Raw genomic sequence first — 23,199 nt, 5'->3', positions numbered from 1 at the left:
AACCAGTTTAACAATTTCTAGACCGGCATACCATTATACGGTTTAATAATTTCTAGACCGGAATACCATTAACTTGTTTATCAATTCTCAGACCGGCATACCATTGACTGATTTAACAATTCTTATGCCGGTATACCTTTAACCAGTTTAACAATTCCTAGACCGGTACAACACAAACCGGCTTGACAGTTCATAGGCCGGCATACCACAAAACAGTATAACAACCCCTAGGCTGGCATACGACAAACCGGTTTAACAATTCCTACATCGGTATATCATAAATCAGTTTAACAAACCTAGGCCGGCAGACCACAAACTGGTTTAACAATTCTCAGGCCGGCATACCATAAATTAGTTTAAAGAATTTCTGGTTTTCAAAATTTTGTATGTTTGTACCGTGTTGTGTTGTGTTTTAGCCTTTCATGTAGATGTAACAGTGTACCCTATGAGTAATTTATTTTGGAGTTGATGTTGAAGAATATATAATTTCATACTAATGGCGAGGTTTTCGAATCTGACACTAACAAAGGTTTAAACCAGTAATAGTTAAGTTATGGCTTAACCTTGCATTCTAACATATATTTACTAAAACACGGCGCGTATATTTGCAAAGTATTAGCTAGCCTTATCCGCACACTGTAAACAGGTTAGTAAATATCAGTTTGTTACATATACATACAATATATATCTACCATTGAAACATTAATGCCCCGCTCCCCTCCACCACCACCTCCACCGCGGAAAAAACGGCATCTTTACGTTTTAAAGAGCATTGGTTGTATTAAAATGCTTATAACAAAAGTTTCATGACCGTCACCCTCGCTTTGTATGTGTTACGATACTAAAACGCACTGGCTTACAGTTGGCAGGGGCAATGGTTAGGGGTCCTGACCCAAAGTGTCTGCATGTGAGTTGCATGCTGTCTTTTGAAATACAATTTAAAAATCTGACATCTGGGCATATTTTATCTCATTTTCATCTTCAAGTGGCATAATAGAAACGCTGTTCTTACTACCATAAAAGCCATATTGTTGTGGTGGTGTAGGAAAACACAAATCTTAGCAAAGGACTTTTACTCATCCCGTTCACTTTTCTCAGTCATGGATAGATATATATTGTTGTCACAGGGTGAGAAAAATGTGCAACTAGACCGGGACTCGAACCCGGATCCCAAACATATCTTTCTGATTCTCTACCGACCGAGCTACCCGGTCGCCTACACAATTTCTTCCCGTTTCAATATTCAAGTTCTAGACTATACCGTGACATTGTTACACCAGCAACTAATATTTATTGTGTTAAAACGGGCATCAAGACCTTCTCTAGCTATGTACCACCTAGCTGAAACTATATGCGTAGAGCATCTATTTAACCTTTCTATAAAACAGAAAATGGAAACTTCACTGATATACCTATTCAATTTTCAATTTTAACTTGGCTGTTTTTGTTAGGTTTTTTTCGAGTTGCATAAAACAAAAGTGATATTGATATACTATTCTTCCGTAATACAAATTTATTGATTTAAATGTACATAAAATGCTTGTTAAAAACATTACTAAAATAAAAATATGTTTCATAGAATGCATTTATGTATGAAAGCTGCGTATCATAGATACTGGACCTAAAGCTATTTTTGAAGCGATATTAATTGGCTATCGTATACACCATGATAATGATTATAAGAGAAAGCCTATGGTAGAGACATTTACCTAAACACAGACGAACGAACATCAAGGGCAAAAGAATGAAATTAATGAAATCAGAATTACACCATTCATATGCGTTTGAATGCAGCAAAAAGTCGGATTGTACGAGCTGAAGACCTGGTTTCTTAGTTATTGTACAAGGTTACAATCATCTCCACTATACGGTTCGATATATTTAGCGGAAACCCTAACGTTTGCGATGTAGTTCTGTCGATGTTAACCGCCTGCAATTCAAGATATTCATTTCCGCCAAGCTTAGCGTAGAATGTATAAAAATGACGTGAGTGAAAATAAGTATTAGGATTTGGTAAAACCGTAGGACAAATGATGATTTCTCTATTATTTCAAAAGCATTGCCTTCTGTATATTATTTATGTTTATTTATTAGGATTTCCTGCAAAAAGCATGTGTCAATCAGTTTGAACCTCTCGTCATTTTCTTAGTAACCACATTTTATAGATTTCTAAAAATAAAATATTCGCCTAAAACGTGCGGACGAGTCGCTTTTTAAAATTAACACATCGAAATAAAAGCTAAATAATCCCTGCTCGTATGAATATTGTCAACAGTACGAGTGTTATACAAGAGTTTACTAACCTATTTCCTGAACTTGTTTCCGCGTTTCTTGCTTCCATATCACAATCGTCTCCCTGATATGGTCCGATACATGCTGAGTAAGCCATTACGTGGGCGGTATAATTCTGCTCTTGCACTCCGTGAATTAAATGAGCCATTGGTCCCTGTGCATATATAGCTACATCCTCGCCACCATGCGTTTCCCAAGGCGCTGGAACACCGCTTGGAAAGGCAAAATCTTTGTCGTCTGCAATGTAACGTATTATTCTGATAAAAAATACCCTGAGTATAGAGCAAGACAATGCTTTTATTTCGTTCATCTGTCAATCACTGCTTTAAATATAACTTCAAATTCAAGGTCATAGACTCACAAATACACAACACTCAACACCAAGACAAGAATTTCCATAACAGGTTTGGTGTATGAATGTGATGTATATAGTTATAACCCAATAAATAAATTGCAATGCAAATATGCTAGATAAAAACGCATAAATGCTCAATAACTACCCTTCTTATGAAAAACTTAACTTGAAACAGATCTTAAACGTAGATCTAAATACATTGGTGAGGAAATCAGGTCTTTATGGAGCATATTGGTTAGTTACATAAATAATCATCTCTAGACGGTTTAAGAATTACAAAAAAGGCAATCTTTTTCACTATCATGCAGTTTGCTTTTATTATACATATTACCAAAATTACTGCATGTGGTGAATACTGGCAAAACAGATTTATGAACAAGAGGACCATGATGGTCCTGAATCGCTCACCTGTCCCAACATGACCCAGTTTTGAACTGAGTATGACGTCGTTTTTTTTCTATTATTTGACATAGTGACCTAGTTTTTGAGCTCATGTGACCCAGTTTTGAATCTGACCTAGATATCATCAAGATGAACATTCAGACCAACTTTCATACAGATCCCATGAAAAATATGGCCTCTAGAGAGGTCACAAGGTCTTTTCATTATTTGACCTACTGACCTAGTTATTGATGGCACGTGACCCAGTTTCAAACTTGACCTAGATATCATCAAGATGAACATTCTGACCAATTTTCATGAAGATCATGTGAAAAATATGGCCTCTAGAGAGGTCACAAGGTTTTTCTATTTTTAGACCTACTGACCTAGTTTTTGACCGCACGTGACCCAGTTTCGAACTTGACCTAGATATCATCAAGATGAACATTCTGACCAACTTTCATAAAGATCCCATGAAAAATATGGCTTCTAGAGAGGTCACAAGGTTTTTTTATTATTTGACCTACTGACCTAGTTATTGATGGCATGTGACCCAGTTTCAAACTTGACCTAGATATCATCAAGTTGAACATTCTGACCAATTTTCATGAAAATCCATTCAAAAGTATGACCTCTAAAGAGGTCACAAGGTTTTTCTATTTTTAGACCTAATGACCTAGTTTTTGCCCGCAGCTGACCCAGTTTCGAACTTTACCTAGATATCATCAAGATGAATACTCAGACCAACTTTCATACAGATCCCATGAAAAATATGGTCTCTAGAGAGGTCACAAGGTTTTTCTATTATTTGACCTACTGACCTAGTTTTTGAAGGCACGTGACCCAGTTTCGAACTTGACCTAGATATCATCAAGATGAACATTCTGACCAATTTTCATGAAGATCATGTGAAAAATATGGCCTCTAGAGAGGTCACAAGGTTTTTCTATTTTTAGACCTACTGACCTAGTTTTTGACCGCACGTGATCCAGTTTCGAACTTGACCTAGATATCATCAAGATGAACATTCTGACCAACTTTCATAAAGATCCCATGAAAAATGTGACCTCTAGAGAGGTCACAAGCAAAAGTTTACGCACGGACGGACGCACGGACGCACGGACGGACGACGGACGACGGACGCTGCGCGATCACAAAAGGTCACACTGTCACTTTGTGACATGTGAGCTAAAAACTATTTCCTATTATGGCAACAACGTAAACAATAGATTCCGTTTATTCAAATGTATTGCTATTCCTATGGTTTTCGTTCATACTTGTGGTGAAACTATTGTACTTCTTAAAAAATGATCTTACATATACGTTTAGATTTATGGAACGCCGTACATGACACAGTGTAACAATGGAAGTCTATTGGAAAACGATTGGTGGCCTTAAAATACATATAATCTCTTAATATTGTCAAAACTGGTGAAGAATTGAGCGGATTAGCAATTGCAGTTTTAAATATTCAAGGACGCTAAATTTTAGTTACCTGGTCTACTATTATTTTTAAACAATTCCAAGGATTATTAAACAAGTTAAAACAGCCATGAACTTGCAAATCTTATAAATAAAAGAAAGTTCACAAATGTTGCTGACAATCCTTACAAAATCATTAAGATTTGCAACAATAAAAATGTAGTGTTAATTTACGCATATCAACTCCGGTAAGGTTTTCGCGAGGCTCGGAGTAGGCGGGTCCATTCCCGTAAAACAAAACACTGTATGGTTTATCATCTAACGTCTCATCCGTAGGATCAACAGGTTCAACCAAACCTTTAAATGTGAACAATATAAACGATTGACCAAAGCTGCGGTAGAGAGTTTTCTTTAAAAATTGTACATCATTCTTTATAGTCAATGTTTTCTAGGAATTATTAAGAACATCTTACTGATAAAATCAGACAGACTTTCAAAATCATAATCAAAATACATACTTTATGTAAAAAAAAAAATGTTGTTCAAGAAATCATTTTTTCAAACTATTAAAACTATATCAGTGCATTAGTTAACACATATTCGTGTCACTTTAAGTTTCAAAGCGTTTTGAAACTTTCCATCAGCCGAACTTTTGTTTAATGTTTTTACGACTCATAGGCCGTTGTTTTTCATAAATATATACTCGTACATACTGAACTGTTAAGAATAAGTAGAAGTGTCTTTCAAGAGATGTTATTGTTTGGAGAAGTAAATTTTTTCTCATATATAATATGCTTTTCTACATTTAGTCAAACTTATTTTCCAAAAGTGTCTTGACATTATGCCTGTTCTAATTGTGAGCCTTATATATTTCTTCAGGTACTCCCAGTATTGAAAATTTTACAAAACATGCGCATTTCAAAACAATTGAAAAATGCAGAATGGATGTGAAATCAAAACGAAGTTGTCGAAGAAATACTTTTGAAAAGGACGTTTTATATTGGATAAAATATTGACAGAACGTTGAAGTCGACGCACAATTAATATAAGACAAATTGCACAATCTCAAAGAATATTACCTTTGTATTAAATATTTTCCGTTTTTTTTCTTAACAATTCAGTATATCTATTATAAAATACTATTAAATAGCAATTGACTATGAGGTATACAATTCCAAAATTAACGTGCGGATGGTGTCTAAACACTTTTCTTGAACTTAAGATTGAACTAAAACAGTCGCAAATAACCAAGGTATTTGCCCTATCTCAAATACGCACGTACGTCTGCGAAAACTTATTGTATTATGTGACAAAACCTTTACTACGTTTTCAGATTTGGGTTTATTTTGCAGAATCCGGACGAATTCAAGTTATACGTTTTTCTAATTATGTACTGGTCATTAATCATAGTAGAGCGTAAATTTGTTCCGTAAATAGGAAAATAGCCTATCAAAATCGGGCTTTTAAGCTTAATTAAAACTGAATTCCCAACACATTTTGGAAATAGAAAAATAGCTCCTAATGTCTTTTTGTAGTCATTCAGAATGATGTTTGATTCTTATATTTAGAAGAATATCAAGAAAACACACTGTTGAAGGCAGCTAGATAAACTCCAAAATTCTTATACTTACAAAAAGAATTCTGTAAAGATGATAATACTAACCAAAAATATCTGTTCCCCTGTAGGCATATCCCGCTATATCAAACGCGTGAGAATGATCTGCCGTCACTATTACCAGTGTTTCCTCTTTGTTAGTCATTCTAAGTGCATCCATTATGGCGTCTTCAAATGTCAGTGTTTCGTGCAGAGCTTTCTTCGCTAGTGCATCATGATGTCCGTGGTCTATTCTTGCACCTTGACGGAAATGCAAAAATGTCTTTTAACCCAATCTGTCACCACTGGGGAGCTTAAACCGGTTTATGGTGCGCACTCAACCTCACTCTTACCCCCACCATGTTCCAAAGACACGGGACAGTGTAAATAAAAGTAATCCCCTCCAGGTGAATGAATCTCTTACACACGTAATGGAAACAAAAGACACGGCATGTAAAACACAAAAATGCTCGTATATAAATATATAAAAAGCAAACCTTAAGAACCAAAAACGTATGTACTCAATGCCTTTTCAGAAGACAGAGCAACAAGAGAAACATCCTTAAGGGCCCGACGAAACAGGCTAGAAGACAAATATCAAAACAGTTCAGTCCTGGTAGGATTTAAAAAACTGCTTATCATAGAGTCCTCCTCCTCTTCCGTCAGATGCAATCAAAGAGGGAAGCGTAGTGTTCAACTGTAAACGGGTTGAACACTAAACATGCGGTATGTCTCAAAACAGTTGGGTCGTAACCTCTTTTAATAAAACGTTTGATAGTCTTTCCAAATACATTAGATCTTACGAAGTTTGTAAACCACATCCCCATAAAAAAACGGGTTTAGAAATACCTTCTCGCAGAAGTGTCTTTAAACTACTATTGAATTTTAAAACTAAATTAGAATTACGATAATAAAATTTAACAAAATATTTACGCAATTTGTAATAACGGTAGCCTTGCTGAAGGAGTTTACTTGTAATATATTGATTACGTTCATTGAAATGCTCGACAAATGGGGAAAATTTACAATACTAAAATTAAAATCATCCCTCTTGTCATAAATTTTGGTATGTATAATATTGTCATAAATAGAGAGATGTAAATCTAAAAATGAAGCATCAGTATCCGAATTGTTAGTTTTAATTAACTGAAGCTCCTAGGATAAATAGTACCACCAATTGACAAGAAACGGATTATCCATATTAAGAATATCATCCAGATAGCGTGATGTATTATTAAATGCAGTTATAATATCTGCCTGCGTATCTGGAGAAAAGGCTCAACATAAAGTCTCTTTTATAACAATACAAAAACAAATCTGCGACAAGAGGTGCACAACTTGTTCCCATGGGAATACCAACAACTTGTCAAAAAAAGACTGCATTCCCAAACCTGATGTAAATGTTGTTCAATAAAAAGGAAAGGGCTTTACAAACTTCGTCACAGGTCCACATTGTATAATGTTTAATAATATTGCTAGTAAAATAAGCTTTATCAAAATTGCAAGCGATAAATGTAGCATTCTCTCTGGCAAAAGTCTTTTGAATTAGGGCAGTTAGTTTGTTATTTATTAATATAATCTGAAAAGTAGATCCCTCGGGAGCACCGAGAACAATGCAAACATCAGTTATGTGGTGAAGTGGTATACAAAGTAGAAAAATCGTATGTACTGACTGTAGATACCTTGTAATTATTAATTTTAAACTTATCAAGGATTTCGCCAGAATTTTTAATCGACCAAAATAAGTGTTTACCAGAGTGTTCGTATACTTTATCGCAGTATCTTTCCACGTGGGCTTTCACAGCAGTTAGACATGATGTTAATAGTTTTGAAATATTTGTAGTTGTACAAGAGCTTGAATTAGCGATGAAGCGAGCTTTATATGGTTGTTTATGTAATTTAGGAATCCAGTACATGGTCGGTAGTTTAATTTGTTGATCGTCTATACGAACTTTTAAATTAGAAACTTCAGTGATGTGATCAGTGACCAACTTATTTTCAACAGAAGGACTCAATGTATAAGTTTTAGTGCTATTTAGTTCGTTTTGTAAAACATTAATATAATGTAGGCGTTAAATGATGATAATATTGTTGGCCGCCTTGTCTGCTGGAACTAAGACATACTTAGAATGAGATTCTTGCATTTCCTTTTTCAAATGTCTTAAAGTAAACTTGGGTTTTGGTGGAAGTAGGTGTTCATTAGTTTGATAAAATTTTATTCGAGAATCAACAATGTTAAAAATATTTCGTTTCCAAGACGTTAATGCATTGGGATCAGCGTTCTCACGACGACACCATTTAACACAGAAGGTTTCGATGGATTCCACAATCTGACCACGACAAGCATTAAAATCAATAGTTGAAGAAATTCTATATTTAGGTCCTTTAAAGAATAAATTATGAATACGTTTGTCTTTAATAATATCAAAATTACCAGTTCTGACATGAGCTGCATCTGAATAGCAAAATTTTGAGTTTTTACATTCGCAGTAAGAAGGGGTATTTGTTTGAACATCTTAGTCGGAAACAATTTTATTGTAATTGAATATAACATTTCTTACAGGTGTTTTATATTTATAACAGATAATACGAACTTCGGAATTTCTGAAATATTTAGGCACAAAATCAATGACACGTTTATCACGAAATATATTGGGTACATCGATGAAGTCAATACCTTTATTCATGAAATAAATTTTAAGCAAATGTCTCTCATGGTCAGATTGGGTGTCAATATGTGGAGAACAAGTTGTGTGTAACTTTGAATAAGATATGATACAGTGTAAAACGGATCTGTTTGAATAACATACTGGTCCGCTTACTCGTCTAGCTTTATAAGAGACTGTACAGATAAAGATGTAAGACGAGAAAGCATTGAATGTCTACCAGAGTTTGAAAGAATTAAATCGAGGTTTGCAACAGATATATTGACTTTAGATTTGCGCTTAACATTACCGTTTCGTTTAATTCCATGAGACCTGGATTTACGTTTCCTAATATTTAAAATAGAAAAGATATCGATATCAGGGTTTTTAGAGATATTACCTTCCTGATAAATATTAACATTTAAGCCCAACGGAAACGGTGACTGTAAATTTTTAATCCATTTGATTTCTGCTACATGTCTGGCTTTAATTTTGAAACTAGATATGGAATTAGTATCATATACGACTTGCTCTACTGGTTGCATTGTTACCTGATCAAATGTATGGCCAGATTTACGAAAGTGTTGGTATAAAAATGTAGTAAACTTGTTCCACTCTAATAATATTACCTGCATGATTTCAAATAACTAAGGTACGTTACCTTCAACCAGAAGAATGTAGCCTTTGTCTTCCTTCGACAGAATTTCTATTGCAGTTTTTGTCATTTCTGCTAGGGACGGTTCACCAGAGCTTGACGTATCCCTGTCTAGTTCATACTGCATGTGATTTGGTTCAAATAAACCTGTAAAAGCAAATTAAAGGATATATTGCGGCGGCGGTTTTTGCATTCTTAATAATAGCCATTTGATATAATATATTATATTGATGGCACACCCGCTAAATTAGCTCATAGTCTAAAACAGGTATATGTATAACAGTTGGTAAAAATGTCAAGTTTTCGGACAGAAGTAGAATAAATATTATACCTGGTAGATGAGACTGATTCATTCACTTTTACTGTAAAAGTGAAAAAGTAAAAGTAAAAAGTAAAAATACCGAAACAGAACTGATGGATGAAAGATGTCAAATACTAAATGTCAGGATACTGGTTATATGACCCAGGGAAGTGCCTACGCCTTTAGAATCTTGAACAATGAAATGGGTCCTATCCCTAAGGTGACTATGTCTTAGACTAGCTGACAAACGAAATAGATTGTCCTTTGTTAAAACGTATAGCTGGTGAGACCAAATATCTCATATATAGAATTTTCCTCTGGCTACCTTGCCTAAATGATTCGTGTACCAATGATTTGTAAATGATTTCTATTATGAGCTAGACAATTTCAGGGATCAGGCAAATCACTAAATGTTTCAAACTAACAATTTTCAATCAGCTCAAACTCCTATAGGCTGGAGACTCTATACTTGACTGGTCTTTTTGTTGAAGTTCCCGTCAGACAATGTCTTTGAATCAACAACATACGAATCCTATCGCATAGATGCTCGGCCTCTGTCTTCTCAACTCTATATGATTGCCCTGACTCCTGGATGCTTAGCGCCTTTATGCTATCACATGTAGCATTCAACCACCATATATGTGTATCCCCGATGCCTTGGCTGTACTTCGCCAATAATGCTGAACCGTCTATAAGCTGGAACTCTCCTACTATCTCAGTAGATTACCAAACTCTGGGTCTCTGTCTCAGCTTCCCGATGCCCAGCCTATATATGCTATCGTATATAGCATTCAACTACCCTTAAGGTTAAACTCCCATGCGCTGGTCTTATAGCTCGAAACCTTATCGAAATTCTGCCACTCTTCTTTAGTTCTATGAACTTCTAATCTTTTTCTTTTTAATAATTTATCCGCCCTGACAAAGTAGTTGCAATAACTTCCTTATCAAGGTACTGGGATAAATTATTAGTTGAATCCTCGATGTGTCTTCTTGAACCGCTGGATACCGAATGAGCTCTCTGTCATCCATCTATCTATTTATACCCCAGCAGACGTGCTATTTTTAGAACTTGTTTCTGATTGGTCCAAATTTAAACATAGAGTCTTACAACGAGTACCTGCTCTATTAAATGTCCGGTTCCCTTTAACTATTGTATATGACTCAATATGTGATGCTGGGATCCAGCTATCGACATAATGAACCCAAATCAGCCGCAAATGACCCAAAGTCTATTATCAACAGCAATTCAACAATGATTATAACAAAGATAGCATGAAAAGGGAGTCGATCACTATCTGTGCTTATATGTTACGTTAACAATACATCAATTATACAAATTATTCTGACACTAAATGACGTGCATACGGGAGGTCGGTCATAAAATTCGCGGACAATAAGAATACTTGGTCTTCCGTCAATCGTTATTTAACGAGACATACATGTAACAACAAACAAAAATGGCGGCATAAATATAAACTAACACACATGTACAGTGTGTTGAAAGGTTGGTACTACTCAAAATAAAAGGAAAACTTGGCCAAATAGCGCAACATCTATTGGCTCCAAAGCCATTTTCAGTACGTACATCTGACATTAAAATTTGATAAATGTAAATTGCATAGTGAAACCAGCACTATAAAAACGACTCTTTAAACTTATAATATTGGTTTTAATCAGATTTTAATTAATTACATACTAAGATTTAGATGTAGTTTAAATGTATATATATTTTCTCTATTTTAATATATTCTTAAACGATAGTATTTATCACGGTCAAGATAACAAATAGATCATGATGTTCCTTACCTAAAAGATAGTCTGTATATCTATAATCAACAGCATCAAATTGCCCCTTATTCCAAACATATTTATGCTGTAAACCTCTGGCCGCCTTGTCTGCCTCCCACTCCTAGAGTAAAATGCAAACTTAATAGCTGAATCACTTTTCTTTAAAAATACTTTGCAAACATGCTCAAAAACCTTGAAAACGTCCGTGTTGCATGCGATTTATTTTTAAATCCCTTTAGAAGTCAGCGTAATATTTCTACCATAATGTTTAAAAGAGCAGTTTTGATACATTTAGTGGTTAGCTTTTTTGCAAGAGTTTTCATACTTTTATTAGCATAGTCAAATGGGGTGATTGTCGATATTTATTAAATAAAATCTATAAATATATCTTTAACATTTAAAAGGTTACTTGCCTTGATATCAGTTATAGACATTTCTACAAATCCAGCGACATGCACTCTGACGAATTATTTTAATCTGTTTTATTTTTCTCTTCGGGGGGAATAGGCTAGTCAACGAAACAGTTGTGGTAGAACTAATTGCAACAGAATTTTTATTTACACTGCGCGAAAGTACCTACATTTATGTACATTATGTAAAAAGTCCTGCTCATTTTACTATGTAATAAGTCGGGCAAAGGAGTTTAAAAATGAAAAATACCAAGTTTTTAAAGATGTCGCGTACGGAACACCATACCCGAGAATTTTGACTGTCACGCGCTGAAATCGATGACGTCATTGTAAAAGTATCATGGCGGCACCCGTGTAAAATTTTGAAAGATTTCAATATCATCGTAGAAACACCGCATTTGGCGTGAAGAGAAGGTATCTATAGTTATAGAACTGTTTTATATAACATATGAATATTTTAGTTTCAATATCAAGTCATTTTTTCTAGGAATGAGAAAATGATGAACGATTTGCAATCGCATAGAACTGTACAATATTTGTTTACATTTGAGAGATTTATATCGAGTATTTTAAAATATTTTTACATGAAATATAATCAATAATTATTAAACACCATGTTACTAAGCTCTATTGAATATTTTTTGAAAAATCCACAATTTGATTGGTGTTTCTTGCCCGATTTTTTAAACTACGGAAGCGGATACGGACCATAATTTTGTTATTTATTACAAAATATAAAAATGTCGATTTAAATTATTTGTGTGTCATCCTTTCGGTGTATTAACACTCATACATTCTTATTCAGGTAGAAGAAAGCTGGTAACAAGAAGCATTGTTTTGTGAATATGTAGAATTTGGCAATACACCGAATTATTGCAACAAAATGTAAGTGAAATACGTAAATTTGGCGAGCGCCACTAATATAAGAGTATATCTTACCAGAAATAATAATTAAGGAGGCAACACAACAGGTTATTCCCAATCTATCATCTACAGCTTACTTAATGCATTATTTACATACTAAAACAGGAACAATGTACACCATGTAAATGAAATTCTGTATTAAAGTATATTCGTAACGTATCAACATGATGAGAATTTTACGATAGTACCATATTCAGGGTTGTTTTTTTTTCTATCTAATTTAGGAACATAGCCTATACCCCCAAAATTGGGAATTTTGACGCGTAAATGCTCCAAACTGAGAAATATTTAGTCCCATAGGATATAGTAAGGATGTGTTTAAGCACTCTCATACACTTGTTTCACATTGTGCAACCTCTTTAACATACTTCCATTACAAAATGGTCCATAATTTGGTCAATGTTTGTGCAATTTTGATGATTTTTTTTTCAGAATGTAGATTGGGAATTTTTGCACTCATTTTGGGAAAAATACGTACTTTTTGGCATTGGGAATATAGCCGAATAACGGCTATAAAAACGGCTGAGAAAAAGCCCTGATATTTATAAAAAGCAGTTTCAGGTTTGTCTGATTGGTTTGTTGAACACTTGCTGATTGTTCAATTGATGGAAGCGTATATTGACCATATTTTGTTATTTTTTAGCCAAAAATAAAAAATAAAACATCTATTCAGATTATGTGTCATTTGTTCAGTATTTATATTCATACGTTCTTATTTAGGTAGAAGGCAGCTGGTATTGAAAAGGAAGGTTTCGTGAATGTCTAACAGGCGATTCAGTGGAAAAGTTAAATTAAATGTAAGTTTCTGTAATTTTGAGTTAAAATGTAAAAAATGGGTATTGCCAAAATCAACATGATGAAAATTTGATGATAGTACCATATTTATAAAAAGCAGTTTCAGGTCTGTCTTATTAATATATTGAACACTTGTTGATTTTTCAATTGATGGAAGCGTATATTGACCATGATTTGTTATTTTTTAGCCAAAAATAAAAACATCTATTTAAGTTATGTGTCATTTGTTCAGTATATTTACATTCATACATGTTTGTTTAGGTAGAAGGCAGCTGGTATTGAAGAGGAAGGTTTCGTGAATGGCTAAGATTTGGCGATTCAGTGGAAAAGTTGAATCAAATGTAAGTTCTGTAATGTTTAGTTAAAATGTAAAAAAATGGGTATTGCCAAAATCAACATGATGAGAATTTGACGATAGTACCATATTCATAAAAAGCAGTTTCATGTCTGTCTGATTAGTATGTTGAACACAAAGTCTTGTTCATTTTTTTCAATTGACGGAAGCGTATACTGACCATAATTTTGTTATTTTTTAGCCAAAATAAAAAATAAAAACATCTATTTAGGTTATGTTCATTGTTCATTATTTACACTCATACATTCTTATTTAGGTAGAGAGCAGCTGGTATTGAAGAAGGTTTCGTGAATGTCTAAGTTTTGGCGATTCAGTGGAAAAGTTGAATTAAATGTAAGTTTCTGTAATGTTGAATTAAAACGTAAAAAATGGGCATTGCCAAAAAGACTTCAATCTGTTAGCAGTTCATTGTCTGGAAAGCCGTTTCATGAAAGATATTTGGTAAAAAAGCCAACAAAATATGAATTGAAATCAAGACATAACATGTATATACATATATACGAAACTAGAATTTAATTTTTTGACATTAAAGTTGTTTTCCGTTAATATTAAATTGTGATAAGTATTGTTTCAGGTGAAAAACACAGACGATTTACGAAACGCTTAAATGTCATGAGAAGAGAGATTACAGCAAAGAGGTATATCTTGTGTCATGTGATTATTTTTGCCTCATTTCTAAAACTATTAGTCGACATGCAGTATCGAGTATATGAAGGTCACCACATAGAGTTAAAGATGACTCAATTCTTGTAATTGCATTTAGTACACAAATAATAATTAATCATATGGATGTGCCAAATTTCCTTAATATAGTAGTAACCATATATGCCAACTATACTAAACTCTACACAACCGACTTCTGTTTGAAATAGATTTTACAAGTCTGCAATGTCTTTGTTTTGTATTTTAATCTTACCTTATAATAAGGCATACTTTTATACTTTCAGATGGAGGACTGTCCTATTTGTCAGAAAAGCATAGTAGATTGCGATACACCCACTGTCCGTCTTGGAGAGAAAGGCTGTACTGGAATTGTCAATGCCAACAGCAAAAGTGAACGTCCGGTAGAGGTGAAACCTGGAGATATAGTCCACACTCAATGTCGGAAAGACTTTACAAGACCTCGAAATAACTCAAAACCATCGACGCCTATCATTAGTTCTCCTCAAAGAGTTCTTAGATCTGACACTGAACAATTTGATTTTAAATCAAAATGCTTATTTTGTGCTTCATTTGCTAAATGTTCTTTATTTTCAAGAAAAAGATCACATGATGTCTATCCCGTTCGTAGCTTTGATTTTCAAAACAAAATTCTGAAACATTGTGTAGAAAGAAATGACAAGTGGGCAAATGAAATTCATTCCAGGTTAATTCAAGTTCTAGACCTCCCGGCAGCAGAAGCAGTGTATCACCAATCATGTAGTGTGAACTTTAGGACAGGTAAAAATGTCCCAAAAGCCTTTAATTCAATTGAACAAGGTCCGATTGCAAAAGAAATGAAGTCTCCTGGTAGACCACAGGCAACAGATCAGGCAATGGCTTTTAAACAAATAATTGAAACAATTGAAAGTTGTGAAAATGCAACATTGACTGTCAATGAACTGGTAAGGCAAATGTCGGAGATTTGTGGTGATAATTGCTATTCATCTAAGCACATGAAAAAGAAGATATTAGATCACTTTGGCGAGTCAGTGATTGTAAGCAGCATTGGTGGAAAAATGACATCATAACTTTGAGGCAAAGTGTATCATCTATTGTACATGCCTTCTATGAAAATTCAAGAGAAGTGCCTGAAGTACAGCAGAAACGGAAAATCATTGAAACTGCTGCCTTATTAATCAAAAGTGACATCAACAATGTAGTAAATGCAAAAGACTTCTATCCTTCCTTTACTGACATATCATCAACAGAGAAAAACATTGAGTTCTTACCAGAAAGCCTGAAAACCTTTCTCGGAAAGTTATTTCCTGAAAAGTGTACTGTAAAGACAGCTTCAATTGGACAGAGCATAATGCAGTCATGTCGTCCTAAAGGTTTGCTCTCTCCTCTGCAGTTAGGTCTTGGCGTGCAACTACATCATCATTTTGGTTCAAGGTTTCTAGTTGACACTTTGAACAGTCTTGGGTTTTGTTGTTCATATTCTGAAGTACAGAAATATGAGTCAAATGCTGCTGCTGTGTTGACAACACACATACCATGTCAAGAAACAGGCATACCCTTTTTGCAGTTTGTTGCTGACAATGTTGACCATAACCTAAGAACATTGGATGGACATAATACATTTCACGGTATGGGCATCATAGCGACATCAACACCAGGCTCAGATGTTTCAGTACCAGTCCCAAGGAAAGATGTATCAATGGATGAAGTATCTTCCATAGGTAAGGTTAACATCCAGTACTTTGTAGCACCACCATTTTCGGAGGGCATACAGTTTCAAGAACTACCCGAGATGCAGCCATCACATCAGTGCGAACCATTAGACATGTTGTGCAAGTTTGTTTGGCCTTTAAGACAATCCAGACCAAGTTGGTCAGGCTTTATGCAGATGTTTGAAAAGCCTTCCGAGTATTTCTCGAAGAAATCAGCCATCACCTTCATGCCTATGATTGATCTCAACCCCAGCGATGCCACATGTATATATTCAACTCTTCATTTTGTGTGTGATCAGTCTAAGCGGTATGGAAAGACACCAGTGCTGACGTTTGATCAACCTCTCTATCAGAAGGCGATGGACATCGTCTGTTCCCAAGTACCATCAAGTCCTCTGAAGATGATTGTTTTGCGCTTAGGAGGATTTCACACAGAAATGAGTTTCCTTGAAAGCATAGGTCATATAATGACAAGTTCTGGTCTGCAAGACATCCTAGAAATAGTGTATGCCCCAAATGCAGTTACACATATGATGTCAGGAAAAGCCGTACAGCGAGCGACAAGAGGCCACATGCTGTTAGACAACGCGTTAACTATCTTGCTTCTTGAGAACGGTTTTCAGATACAAAACCAGACTGACAGTGATAAAGAGCATACTTTAAACATTCAACCGTTACCCAGTACATATGATAGTGAAATAGGAGCCAAAGCACAACTTTCTCAGGAAATCTTACAAGACAATAACTTTATTAATTTGACCAAAGTGTATGATAGTTTGGGAAAAGAAAACTCAGTCTTGCAGACAGTGGGTGAATGTGACAGTCTACAAACCCTCAATAATATGATTAATGCTGAAAGACAACAGCTTTCCAGAAACCGTACCGCCAGACTCTGGATACAGTACATGGACATGGTGTCAATATTACAACAATTCATACGAGCAGAAAGAACAGGGAATTGGGATCTCCATTTAACCATACTGCGCAAGATGCTTCCATATTTTGCAGCCTCAGGTCATAATCTTTACCTGAAGAGCGCCCATATATACCTACAAAGTATGCTTCAGTTACCTGAAACCAATCCAGATGTATATGAAGCCTTCAAGGCAGGATACCATGTTATCAGACGAAGTGATCGCTATTGGGCAGGGCTTTCGACCGATTTGGTAATTGAACAGGTGTTGATGAGGTCAATCAAGTCTACGGGGGGACTTACACGAGGTAGAGGGATGACCGAAAATCAACGAGCACTATGGCTGTTTTCAATGCCAATATGTTTACAGATGAATAACGCAATGCAACAATTTAGCAACACATCATATCAGACGAGTGAACAGCACAAGGAAACGGGCAAATCAAGGATAACAAGAGATTCACAGGATATGACTGCAATGTTCTCCTTTCTTCGAGACCGAAACCCATTCAATGACATAGACACAGAATTACGGAATATTGAGACAGGTGTAGTTGCAGACACATCTGTGAATGCTGATCAGGCAGAAGCAGTAGGGGAAACAATAGTGAAAGAAATGACTGGACAGACTGCAGGAAAGTTCTCACTGAAACGATCAAAGCAAGTTGTAACCATGAGTGACAAATCAGACATGAAAGTTTTCGGTGAAAGGATTCACATTGATACACAACTGATGTTCCAGCGATTAACTACAGCAGCAGACAGATATATTGATGATATTTAAGAAGTGTTCAAGTACGAACTCAGCAGTATTCCATCTTCGCTGTTTGACAACTCAGGTTTACCTAGGGAGCCACAAAAAGCAACACTGGCAGATGCCCTCTGGAAACAAGGAGATTGTGCATCTATACCAGACGAAAACTCCAATTCGCCCGAAATCTACGTCATTGACGGTGGATCTCTGCTACAGCGTCTTCCGTGGGCCAAAGGGTACACATTCGGGGAGATTTGCAAGAGCTATTCTGACTACCTGCGTCGACAATATGGAGGAAACACTGTATCAGTAGTGTTTGATGGATATGAGGAGGGACCCAGTACCAAAGATGTCACTCATTTACGAAGGTCAAAAGGTCGAAGTGGGGCTGTTGTCAAATTTACCATTGAAACTCCTTGTAGGATGAAGAAAGATGTCTTTCCGAGTAATCCGCAAAACAAACAAAACTTCATCTTCATGCTTGGTGAATGTTTGATAGGAGAAGGCTTTTCAGTTCGTCACGCTGACAGCGATGCTGACCTTTTGATTGTCCAGACGGCTGTTGAAATGGCAGAAATAGGTAATGTGTCTGTTGTCGGAGAAGATACAGATCTTCTAGTCCTGCTGTGTTATCATTACAGAAATAATTTAAAGAACGTTACATTTAAATCTGCGTCAAGGAAATCAACTGACATAAAAGGAAAGATATGGGAAATTCGGAAAGCTACATCTCTGTTCGGAAAGGACTTGTGCACGGTTCTTCCTCTGTTACATGCAGTGACAGGGTGTGACACAACGTCTAGAATGTTTGGAATAGGCAAACCAGCTGTGCTTAAATTGTTCAAAAAGAGCCCTTTACTCCGCCAAAGATGTTTCAACTTCCTTACTGCGGACAATCGGTGTGATATTCGCAGGACTGGTGAGCAGTTAATTACCTGTCTGTATGATGAACAGTCCTGCCTGAATATTGATGCGTTACGGTTCCAAAAGTTTTCTGGCAAAGTAATATCGAGTTCGACGTATGTTCAGGTGCAACAGTTACCACCCACATCAGTAGCAGCAATGTTCCATTGCCTCAGGGTGTACTATCAGACTAAGGTGTGGATGGGGAATACAGTATTGAATCCCCTTGACTTCGGTTGGATCATTGTAGATGGAATGATGATGCCAGTGAAAACAACACTGCCTCCTGCACCTGAAAACCTTCTGAAGATAATCCGTTGCAACTGTAAGGCGAATTGCGACTCTAAGAAATGTACATGCCGTAAACACGGCCTTGAATGTTCGAGTGGTTGCGGTGATTGCAAAGGGGTTTCATGTTCTAACTCATTAGCTTTAGAAGAGATAGAGGAGTTTGTAGATTACGATGTGTGACAACCTGAATTGATATTTGTAATGTGCCCTATTATAGTTATCTTATGACGCAGTATAATACACATGCTTGAATTACATAATTATCATAGACATCTGAGGTAGTAATAAGCTTTTGAAACAGATCTCACCTGAATTCCATTCTCAATATGATTCATATGGCAGTAGGGGTTATTGTTCAGCTTATGGTAGTTTTGACAATGTTGTTAAAAAGAGGTTTTTGAGTAAGAGAGGGCCGCTCAGAGAAGTTATACTGTATACGCTAATTTAAGCTTTTTTCTGTTGTTGTGCACCATGAACTTATCTGCTTACTCTGTACATGTCAAAAAGCTTATTTCTTGTATATGTTAATAATCAAATAAGAATATGAGAAATAAGAAATCAACAATGGTATCTGGAAAAAAATACTTTGAAACTGTTTAACCAAAAGTGGGTGGGGTAATTTTATACCTCAACTTTGTGTATTTTTTAATGATCAGAATTGTAGGAAAGATAATCTTATCACTTTTATCCAACATACTTATTGGATTTTGTTATTGAATCAATTTATTTTGTTTGAGTGAACACTGCACTTTCAGTTTATATTATTGTATATTCTTACTTTATTCCAAGTATAAGCTATTTTAGCCTTTAAGTGAAATTAATACACTAGTTTCAATCATCTTATTTTATTTTATGTGTATGAAATATGTACTCTATATATGCTAGAGAACTTTTATTCTGGTATATGTTGATAATGAAATAAGAATATATGAAAAATCAGTTCCATTTAATGTGAAGAAAACTAACTAACAGTTATTGTTATAAGTGGGTGGGGTAATTATACCCATGTTTTTATATTTTCAAGGGACAGAGTTTAAAAACAAACTTAATTTGATCCATATGTATGTTTAATACAATGTTATGTCATTATCGAATAAACTTTGATTGAATAAACACTATTTTTCTAGTATAACCCATTAACTTGTTACTTTATACACATCATATGCCAATTTAAGTTTTTAAGATTTCTGAATATACCATGTTCAAACACAACAAGTTTTTCAAAAAACTGCAACAGCAACAGACTGGGACTTTTAACCAGTAAAAGTACACATATAGTCTGTGCAAAAAAAATACAAAATAAAAACTGTTGCAATTAGTTCTAGGTTGAGCCCATTTTTCGTTCAAATTGACTAGCCTAGAAACTCACATCGAGATTCAACAGTTATATAAAACAAGACACCTACAAAGTCGCATACCTTGATCAAATTTCTGCCGTCCCTGCGCTGATTACTGTTGATCTTGTTTGTTTCTGGGTCCTCTGTATCGTTTGGTAACATATATCGTCTTCTTCCGCCAAGAAGTACCTAAAATGTATTTCCAAAAAACACAGGAAAAATTTGAGGATGACAGAGCAAAATTTTAGGAAATGGCTCGTTCTTTCCAAATTAACACTTAGGTTTTAATTGACTTAATTCAGAAGTTTTTATAATACTAGTATGTATTTTGAGTCTGTTTTTCTGTTATACGGAAATAGATTTATCAATTTTATACTCACTATAAAGGATTCACTATCATGCTTGGCATGTATTCAGTATGTATTTGATCAACCGGTAGAAGCGACAGAAAAAACATAATAACCTATCTCTGTATATGTTACTGTGCATTTAAAAGTTTGAAATTTAAAGCAAAATATAAGAAACTAGTAAACTAGATCCGGAAAGAAAATTCTCTCAGAAACGTAGTAACAAAGAACGACACACTCCAACACATTGTTACTTCTTACATTAATATCTTTGTTATCGTCGATCAGTTGCTGTGCTATATCTCTGCAGTCGCCTTCTATATCCGCAGTGTTAACATCTCCTTCCCAGTAACGGTCAGGTGCATGAGCGTAAGCAGCCGCCGGCGTGGCGTGGGTGATCCGAGAAGTCGTAACAATACCTGTGCGCTTTCCTGAAAAAGTATCATGAATCTGCTAGGCATGCGTATGGTCATGTAATACAGTAAATGACAGTTTTCATTCTTTTACGTTGCCTGTCATTTTTCGGCGACGCCGTCTAAATTCGTTTTCGTTACCTATGTCACGTGACTTCATTTTGCAAATCAAACTACTTGATAACGCATTATAGATAATTTATCAAAATGGAAGATTTATGCAACACTCTGCCTGATTGGACGAGAGTGTCAATTTCTTTCACTCTGTTGATTGTGCTACGCTGAATGAAATGTAGACAAAGCGTTTATCCTAAACGACGCTGTTCACAGTTTTAAAGCTAACTTTGGCTCAGTATATTTAGTAAGAAATTTGATATATCTCAAAATGATAAGTAAGTTTAATAAATATGATAAAAACCTGTTCAAATACCAACATATATCAAATTAAAGAAAGAGCTGAATACGGTCTGCGTATCACATGAATAAGGGTGTGATAAGAGTCTTTTATGTAGAGAAGTGCTTTTTAAAAGATTTTCCTTGTTACAATTGTCGTCTGTATATGAAAAGGTTTCTTGCTTTTGTAACTTATTCAGATTGCATATTAAAATGAGTACTTGTTTCCTTTGATATATTTGTTATCAATTATTTAACTGATTTACTATATATGAATATTTTTCTTTAGTATAGTATGCAAATATTGAACTCAGTTGAAATCTGTTTTATTATATATATGCTATATAATGACTGAATCTCATTACACTGAAATGAAGGTACGCTGCATACAGTTTATCTATGTGATATGACTACGGTCAAACTTTGCTTATGAAACAGAAATATTGAAATAATTACAATTGTATGTTTTGCTTGACCTTCACTTTTTATAAGTGTGACGTCATTGTCCAAAGATTCATGAATAGCGAATATGCATTTGTTAAAGCAGTTGGCCTATTTTAGAAATAAATAAAGATAATAAATAAAAAAAAATGTAGCATCTTCATTAGGCCCGCAGCCAACTTTGTTCAGCTGGGACATTTAACCCCTTTTAGGGGCTGCTAGAGCTAAAACTAGAAATGCCTTTATACAGCGTCTCATGAACAGCTTGGTGGATCTTTGTCATACTTGGTCTGGAGCATCATTATAAGGTCCTCTTCCAAATTTATTTATATAGGAACTTGGGCTCTATTAGGGGCCACTATAGCTAAAAGTAGATATGCCTTTCTTCGCATTAACCACTAAAATGTAATGGATTTTTATCAAACTCGATGTGTAACAATATCGTAAGGTCTCCTGCTATTTTGTTACAAATGGGGATAGGGACTAATTTAGCTAAAAATATAAACACGTTTAATGACCTCTTCTCATGAACCGCTTCATGAATCTTCATCAAACTACTGCTGTAATTATTCGTCTAAGGATAAACGAAACAAAATTGCAACCCTACGAAACCTTTGCGAAAATTAAAAGAGAACCATTTAAATTGTTAAAGTGCGGTGTTTAGTTTTGCAATTTGAAAAATGTTAGATGAAAGATGAATGTTAGATGAAAAATTCATAAATTTCTTTCCTTATTACAATTCGCCGACCATCATTTTTAAAGATATTTCTTGTTATGTATTTTGATGGCGTAACCAACCAGGGGCGTAGCGCATCCAGTTAAGAAACTGCTCAACTGGAGGGTGTAAAAAGGGGAATCCTCTTTCGCTTGTGTGAGTTACTGCAGAACAGAAATATAACTGGTGGCTTATGGTCAAAGAGAATTACAAGTATATCCTGCGTAAATCTACAATTCAATTGATAGGCACATGACAGACACGTAGCCCGTTATACGAGTATACGTACAGGTATACTATTATTTTCACACAAAAGAAAACGCAAACACTTAAGATTGAGGGGTTTGGTTCAATTCAGAGAGGCTTTTAGCACACATATGATAACAATATAGTCCTTTGAACT

At 35.2% G+C, this 23,199-nt stretch overlaps 1 pseudogene; it reads right to left on the bottom strand.

Moving 5' to 3' along the window:
• Positions 1-1,532: 1,532 nt before the first annotated feature.
• The window catches only part of LOC123526972 (alkaline phosphatase-like), a 38,476-nt pseudogene continuing 16,809 nt past the window's right edge, over positions 1,533-23,199 (bottom strand).

Source organism: Mercenaria mercenaria, chromosome 14 (assembly GCF_021730395.1).
Source record: "Mercenaria mercenaria strain notata chromosome 14, MADL_Memer_1, whole genome shotgun sequence".
In the NCBI taxonomy this organism is placed as follows: Eukaryota; Metazoa; Mollusca; class Bivalvia; order Venerida; family Veneridae; genus Mercenaria; species Mercenaria mercenaria.
This window is presented reverse-complemented; position numbering and strand designations above follow the sequence as displayed.